The sequence below is a fragment of the Leucoraja erinacea genome, chromosome 9 (assembly GCF_028641065.1).
Source record: "Leucoraja erinacea ecotype New England chromosome 9, Leri_hhj_1, whole genome shotgun sequence".
Classification (NCBI taxonomy): domain Eukaryota; kingdom Metazoa; phylum Chordata; class Chondrichthyes; order Rajiformes; family Rajidae; genus Leucoraja; species Leucoraja erinaceus.
In genome coordinates, this window is record NC_073385.1 from 44,132,097 (window position 1) to 44,140,805 (window position 8,709).

The 8,709-nt window shown below is 45.3% G+C and overlaps 1 protein-coding gene across 2 annotated transcripts in view; it reads right to left on the reverse strand.

The window, feature by feature from the left end:
* The window catches only part of LOC129700311 (uncharacterized), a 78,317-nt gene extending 72,954 nt beyond the window's left edge, over positions 1-5,363 (reverse strand). For both annotated transcript variants that reach the window (XM_055640685.1, XM_055640684.1), the window contains exon 1: positions 5,285-5,363. The gene's annotated coding sequence lies outside the window, so the exon portion shown is untranslated. The remainder of the gene's footprint in view (positions 1-5,284) is intronic.
* Between the last annotated feature and the right edge of the window lie 3,346 nt (positions 5,364-8,709).

Sequence of the window (8,709 nt, forward strand, 5' to 3'; positions counted from 1 at the left end):
TGCATCAATTGGGCAGATTTCTGATGCCAATGAGCTGCCTATACTTCCCATTCCCCCACCTATTTTGTCCACATTTGCCAGGAATGGGATTTCCTGAATGCCTTTTTCCCCCAAGTCATGTCAGGTCCAGGGTGGTTGGCGACTCCTTTTTATCATGGGATGTTTAACTCGTGAATGGAATCTGATGTAAAAGGTCTGAAACAAGTCTCATAGAAAGAAACAAAAACTGAAAATGATTGAACTACCTTGGCTGCTTTCAGGGACTGCTGGGCATCACAGGTGCTTGTGTGCTACTCAGATGAAAGTAACAATGATTTGGTTTGATACTTATATGTACATTCCCCATTTTAGATAGATGTCTCTGTATAGTAGTGTTTTCATTGTAAAGGGGCTGTCCCACTGCGACGACTAATTGGCGAGTTTGGAAGAGTTTGCCCAGAACTCATACTCGCCGCATGGTCGACAAGGTCCTAGGAGGTCTTTGTAAAGGGCCTGTCCCACTATACGAGTTTACCCAAGAGCTGTCCGGAGTTCAAAAAAAAAATCAAACTCGTGTTAAGTACGTAGAATGTATGTAGTGGGTACGTCGGAGCTCGGGACGTGTCTTAGCGGCTCGTAACGCTAACTGCAGGTACTCGTGAAACGCGGTAAGCTCGTGAAGTTATTTCAACATGTTGAAAAATGTCCACTAGAGCCCCGAGTACCTACGAGCGTCTATTACCGTAATTCTCCAAGTTCGAATCAGGGGAAACTCGGGAGAACTCTTGAATTACCTCGTACAGTGGGATAGGCCCTTAACTCTCCTTCATGCTCAAGAGTAGTCCCTGCGTACTCGAGGCCTCAGCTAGGTCGCGGCGTATTTTTCATCGTGCTGAAAAATGCCCGCGAGTAAAAAAAGGTTGCCATGGAAAAAAATCGATATTTTTTTACTCGTAGGTTTAGTCGAAGTAGGTTGCAGTAGGTCGGAATGTTATTCATAGGTAATCGAGGGTAGTCGAAGGTAATCAAAGGTAGTCGAAGGTAGTCGTAGATAGTCTTCAACATAGTCGAAGGGTGGTTAAAGAAGATCGAAGGAGGTCGTCTTCACTCTCCACTATTCGGTGTCCAATTTTCCCGAAGCTAGTTGAAGCTAGTCAAAGCTAGTCTTCAACATAGTCGAAGGAGGTCTTCTACAAAGTCGAAGGAGGTCTTCAACATGACACTTTTTCAAACTCTCCTAATCTCTTCTAAACTCGCCAATTAGGTCGCTGCAGCGGGACAGCCCCTTAACTTTGCATTTGTAAATAAACTTTGTAAAAACAAAATGCTGTGTGAGACATATCCTTGGCTGTGGGGTTTAATCTCTCTGAATAAAGCATAGTCCAGTGGGGATTGTGTCCGGTTGGAAACCTCCACTCCCGACAGTAAATCACAAACAATCTCCCAGATGTACTGGGGGACACAGGACCTAGGGTGACGGAGGAACTGAAGGAAATTCACATTAGTCAGGAAATGGTGTTGGGTAGACTGATGGGACTGAAGGCTGATAAATCCCCAAGGCCTGATGGTCTGCATCCCAGGTGTTGTATACATGTAAGACTGTCCTTACAGTCACCACTAGAGGGCTCTGCCCCTATATGAAGGTTTTTCTCGGAATCAGTCCCGCAGCCATCTTGGCTTGAATAAACCGACTTACTGACAAGGTACAACATGAGTCGATATTGAGTTATTATCGGTCAAACACATCTGGCGACAACGATGGCTAGTTTAACTCTCGCTACCCCCTCTCCATTCTTGGAAAGTCCAGGAGAGCCTCCTGTACAATGGACATGATGGTTCGAAAGTTTCACCACATACTTCATCGCAAGTGGCCTGGACGGCGAGGCCATATCGGACGCTCACCGCCGAGCGATCCTGCTGCATTGCCTCGGAACAGAGGGACAGCGGATCTTCACGCAGTTGGGCAGTGCTGCAACGAGCAAGTACAGTAATGCTGTTACTGCACTTGGCAAATATTTGGCCCAAAGACAAGTGTGATGATAGAGAGATACTGTTTTTGTCAACAGGGACATGACGAACATGTGAAGCACTTTGTTTCTTCATTGATAGAACTAGCTACAAAGTGTAATTTTGGGGCGCTGACTGATGAGTTGGTGAGAGACCAGCTGATAGAAAAGACTTCTATCCCACGGAGCAGAGAGCACCTTCTAATGGAGGATGATGATCTCAAAACCGAAAAGGCACAAGAATTAGCTGTGCAAATTGAAAGTGCGATGCATGATGCCAAAGTGCTCAAACAACATTCGATGGCAAGCACTGAGGGAGCATCTAGTCACTCATCTCATCAGATGAACACAGCACCAGTGCAGGGCATTCATAAACAGTCGAAAAACAATCGCTCAAACAAGCAGTGTCCAAATTGTGGCCGGACACATGCTCCCAAGGAATGTCCAGCTTACGGTAAATGGTGCAACGTGTCTGTCGGTCGTCGAAAAAGAGAGCGTCATCCGTCCGCCATGTAAACGATGAATCTCCGGGTGTACATGACGTATACTCCATAAAGAACAGGGCTGACCAGGATGTTTGGTCAACAGGTGCTTTCAAAAACTGCAGGGTCCAGACCTTTTGAGCGTAGACCTCTACAATAGGTCTTTTTCGGACTACCCAGTTGCTCTCCCGAGGGACACTCTTCACTCTTATGATGGTTCAACCATAGTTCCTGCTACAAAGGAGTCAAGCTCGATCGCTTCACATTCTACGTCACAGAAGGAAAGAGTCTGATGGGAGTCAATTTGTTTGATCGTCTAGGATTCAAGCTTCAGGACTCAACCGGCACGAACATCAATGTGATCAGCGACGCGAACTATAGACATGAGGATCCTTCCGTTTTCTCTGGTTTTGGGGTAGTTAAACGGTACTGCCACGCACCTCGTGTAGACACATCAGTCCTGCCTGTTTCACAACGCCTATGGCGTCTAACATTTTCCATTCGCTCGACAGTCACAACTGAACTGAAGTGACACGAAAATGATAGTATCATTGAACGCAACGTTTTATCCCCTTGGATATCGAATCTTGTCATCATGTGACGGAAGAACGGTGAACTCAGACTTTGCATCGATCTCAAAACGGTCAACAAAGCCATCATTCCGGACAAATACCCTCTGCCAACAATACAAGAGCTTTCTACGTCGTTCCATGGTTCAACAGTGTTCACAAAACTAGACATGTGCCAAAGCTACCTTCAGGTACCACTAGCAGAACGCAGTCGGCATTTGTCAGCATTCATCAACTTTCATAGGACAACAGAAGGAAAGAAAACAGGCAATACGGGCTGAAAAGATGAAGTACAAGGGGAAGCTGGCCAGGAATATAAAGGAGGACAGTAAAAGCTTCTTTAGATATGTTAAGGGAAAAAGAGTAGCAAAGTCAAATGTGGGTCCCTTGAAGGCAGACACGGGTGAAATTATTATGGGCAACAAGGAAATGGCAGAAGAGTTGAATAGGTACTTCGGATCTGTCTTCACTAAGGAAGACACAAACAATCTCCCAGATGTACTGGAAGACAGAGGATCTAAGGGGGTTGAGGAACTGAAATAAATTTTCATTAGGCGAGAAATAGTATTGGGTAGGCTAATGGGACTGAAGGATGATAAATCCCCTGGGCCTGATGGTCTGCATCCCAGGGTCCTCAGGGAGGTGGCTCGAGAAATAATGGACGCATTGGTGATCATTTTCCAATGTTCAATAGATTCAGGATCAGTTCCTGTGGATTGGAGGATAGATAATGTTATCCCACTTTTCAAGAAAGGAGCGAGAGAGAAAACAGGGAATTACAGACCAGTTAGCCTGACTTCGGTGGTGGGAAAGATAACGGAGTCAATTATTAAAGAGGTAATAATGGGGCATTTGGATAGCAGTAAAAGGATTAGTCCAAGTCAACATGGATTTATGAAAGGGAAATCATGCTTGACTAATCTTCTGGAGTTTTTTGAGGATGTGACAAGTAAAATGGATGAAGGGGTGCCAGTGGGTGTAGTGTATCTAGACTTTCAGAAAGTCTTTGATAAGGTCCCACACGGGAGACTGGTGACTAAAATTAGAGCACATGGTATTGGGGTAGGGTGTTGACGTGGATAGAAAATTGATTGGCAGACAGGAAGCAAAGAGTAGGAGTGAACGGGCCATTTTCAGAATGGCAGGCAGTGGCGAGTGGAGTGCCGCAAAGCTCGGTGTTGGGGTCACAACTGTTTACCATATATATTAATGATTTGGAAGAGGGAATTAGGAGAAACACTAGCAAGTTTGCAGATGACACAAAGCTGGGTGGCAGTGTGAACTGTGAAGAGGATGTTAGGAAGTTGCAGGGTGCCTTGGACAGGTTGAGTGAGTGGGCAGATGCGTGGCAGATGCAGTATAATATAGATAAATGTGAGGTTATCCACTTTGGTGGCAAAAACAAGGGGGCAGATTATTATCTCAATAGGGTTAGGTTAGGAAAGGGGGAGGTACAGCGAGACCTGGGTGTCCTGGGTGTCAGTGAAAGTTGGCGTGCAGGTACAGCAGGCAGTGAAGAAAGCTAATGGAATGTTGGCCTTCATAACAAGAGGATTTCAGTATAGGAGTAAAGAGGTTCTTCTGCAGTTGTATAGGGCTCTGCTAAGACCACATCATGGCTTGAATAAACACACAATACTCCAGGTGTGCTCTCACCAGGGCCCTGTACAACTGCAGAAGAACCTCTTTACTCCTATACTGAAATCCTCTTGTTATGAAGGCCAACATTCCATTAGCTTTCTTCACTGCCTGCTGTAAATGTACTACCTCAGTAGATTAAGTGTTGACAAAATATAGTCGGCCTGAAACTTAATTGCATGTGCCATTTAGTTTCTGAGTATTTGAAGTACTTTGGCTTTTGCCATTAAAATCCACGGCAGGAACCATTGCCAGTCTCTCAAGCATCCACTGATTGGGGGGTGGGGGGGAGGAGGTGCTGCAAGGGTGCAGACTGGGATGCCCTCCCTGTAATGTCAGTCATGGTTTTCTGGTTGAGTAAATCCCGAAGGAACTGGAGGAAGTTTGCATGAAGCAGAGGGGGGGAGGAGGAGGATGAGGAGGAGAGTGAGAGAAGAGGGGAGAACCTCGCGTCCGTGTATCTGGAGGGCCGGGAAGTCCATTGTAAGCTGCAGAAACAGCAGACCACCTCACAAGCTATACTCTTGTCCATCTCATAAACCACCCCGGGCACCAGAAGTCATCCTCCATCCCGCCCGCTCGCCGTGCAGAAGACGCCAGAGGTCCTCACCCCTCGGGAAGCCGCCGCCGCCGCCGCCATCGCTCCCGTCCCCTCTCCGCTCCTCTCCCGCAACCGGAAGCGAGGGCACGAGGCACGGTCGCTCTCTGATCTTTGCACGGAAGCTCGCGCCGTTGCCAGGGCGACCGAGTCACGCGTTGCCAGGGCGACCGAGTCACGCGTTGCCAGGGCGACGCATCCACCCGCCCGCCCGGGACCTCGCGCCGCTGCATTTCTCTTTGCAAACTATCATCACCTTTTACGGATTCTCGTCAATTTTCCAGTTAACCATTTTAAACCTCTTTCGTGTTATCCTGCGTGTATTTTCCCCACTTCCTTTATCTTGGCTCTGCTCGTCCACAACGTGTAGAGAATCAGCATGGAAACAGGCCCTTCAGCCCACAAAGGTCAAAGAAGACCATCGATCAGCAATTCACACTATTCTATGTTGTCCCACTATCCTATTCTTTTTTCTGACCACCCCCTCAGTCTTTGCTGAGACTTAAAAATACATCAGGGGCAATTTACAGAGGTCAATTAACCTGCAAACTCACACGTCTTTGGGATGTGAGATGAAACTGGAGCAGCAGAGGAAACCCCTGCGGTCATAGGGAGAGCATGCAAACTCTGCACAGATAGCACACGAGTTCACGATGGAACTGGGTCTCTGTTACAGTAAGGCAACAGCTCTATCAGCAGCACTATGTTGGCCACTTTAGCACTACAAACCTTTACATTTCTCTGAAATCCTAAAAACTAAAAGATGAGCCGTCTGCAAGGTTGATGCATGACAGGCTGAACTTTCCACCATTCCTTTGGTTTTACTTTACATTTCCAACATCCGATGCATATTTATTTTCTACCATTATGAACCATCTTTGTGAACACATTGCGTTTATACATCCATTATCTTTGCATCTGACATAGACTTGCACTTCACTCTTCAACAAATGTTTAGGGCAGCATAGCGGTAGAGTTACTGCCTTACAATACCAGACACCCGGGTTTGATCCTGACTACGGGTGCTGTCCGCATGGAGTTTGTACGTTCTCCCCGTGACCATGTAGAGTTTTTTTCCGGGTGCTCCGGTTTCGTCCCACACAAATATTTTTTACAGGTTTGTGGGTCAATTGGCTTCAGTAAAATTGTAAATTTTCCCTTGTGTATAGTTGGATAGTGCTAGTGGAGGTGATCGGAGCGGCCAAGGTGGGCCGAAGGGCCTATTTTGCGCTGTATCTCTAAAATCTAAAAGTCTAAATGTCCTGAATGTTGCTCACCTCAACCTTCGTTTCAGGCTGGTCACCTTGCATCAGAACTAGAAGAAAATATGTAGAAATCAAACATGTATTTTTCAGTCTCAGAAAAGACCGAGGGGTGGACAGAACAAAGTTTCAAGACCGAAGAGGGGAGATCAGGAGAATCCTACAATTGGCACAAGCTGATATTGGCCACAATGCATATAGCAAACAATCTAACCAGAATCAGTCCTAAAGTGATGAAAGCTGGTTTGTTGGCCCTATGTTTGTGCATTCAAATGACCTGAAGCACTCTAGCTGCCCAGCTGTAGGTTCAGAAGGTTACTGAGGCCTCAGTGAAGGTAGAAAAGCAGCAGTTAATCTTATCCAGTGTTACCTCGGCTGGAGGTCACACAATTTACCATGATAACATTCATTGTTTGATTCTTATTTTGTTCTGAATAAAATTTTATTTATTTGTGGTGTAATATCGATAATATATTGTAAAATATTCACCTGGAAAAAATGCAATAACTTAAACTTCACTATTACTGCAGTAAAATGGTACCAGAGTTCCACAAGCCTTAATATTAACGCATATCGTTTGCTGAAGTCTGAAGAGGGGTCTCGACCCCATACATCACCCATTTGTGTTCTCCAGAGATGCTGCCTGTCCAGCTGAGTTACTCCAGCATTTTGTGCCAATCATCACAAGTAGCAAAAGTTATTCATTCCAGAAAGCATTTCATATTCTGCATAATATATTCCATTCATTTTGATGCATTAGCCATTTGTCATTACTTGCCCGGCTCAAACATGATTGAAATAAAATTGAAATAAACATAATAATGTTTCCAGGAAACAATAATTAGATTATTGTCTGAGGTGTGTTCCCTCTCCATCTTTCCACGTCATATAATGTTGACATTGTTTTATTCTGATATCAATTGTGTTTTTTTTATGTTCTTATCATTTCACTAATGGCAGCATCATTTTTTTTTTGCTGTCCAAATTGCTACATCTTTTTTCTCAGTAGTTTCTTTTATTTCAAAAATAGGAATATTGTTTTCACAGCTGTTTGTGGTTTATATCAACGATTTGGATGAGAACGTAGAAGGCATGAATAGCAGGTTTGCAGATGACTCTAGCGTGGGTGGTATCGTGGAGAGCGAAAATGGTTATCAAAAATTATAACAACATCTTGATCAGTTGGGCAAATGGGCTGAGGAATGTTCAATGGAGTTTCATGCAGAGAAGTGTGAAGTGTTGCATTTTGGAAAGTCAAACCGGGGCAGGACCTTTACAGTGAATTGCAGGGCCCTGGGGAGTATTCTGAGCAGAGAGATCTAGGCATACAGGTACATAGTGTCTTGAAAATGGCGTCACAGGTAGACAGAATGGTCAAACATTCAGTACATTGACCTTCATCAGTCAGGATATTGAGTATAGAAACATAAAAAATAGGTGAAGGAGTAGGTCATTCAGACCTTCGAGACCTCAGTCAGGCGAACGGCAACAAACGGAGACAGCAACAGCGCCGCAGCTTGGCGCCAACCCAGAGCATGTGTCCTTTTTAGGGCAGGCACCTATGGATGTCGAACAGGATGGCATCACCCTGCTGCAGACTTCTACTGCCTTAAACGCAAGAAGAAGTTCCTGCTTTTCCCCCATATCCCTTGATTCCCTTAGGCCTAAGAGCTAAATCTAACTTTCTCTTGAAAACATCCAGTGAATTGGCCTCCACTGCCTTCTGTGGGAGAGAATTCCACAGATTCACAACTCTCTTGGTGAAAACGTTTTTCCTCATCTCAATCCTAAATGGCCTACCCCTTATTCTTAAACTGTGACAACTGGTTCTGGACTCCCCCAACATCGGGAACATTTTTCCTGCATCTACCCTGTCCAATCCTCTAAGAATGTTATATGTGTCTGTAAGATACCCTCTCATCCTTCTAAATTCCAGCGAATACAAGCCCATTCTTTCATCATGCGTCGGTCCCGCCATCCTGGGAATTAACCTGGTGAACTAACACTGCACTCCCTCAGTACCAATAATGTCCTTCCTGAAATTAGGAAACCAAAATTGCACACAATACTCCAGGTAACTAGGGCCCTGTACACCTGCAGTACGACCTCCTTGATCTTAAACTCAAATCCTCTTGCAATGAAGGCCAACTTTACTGCCGGCTGTACCTGCAAGCT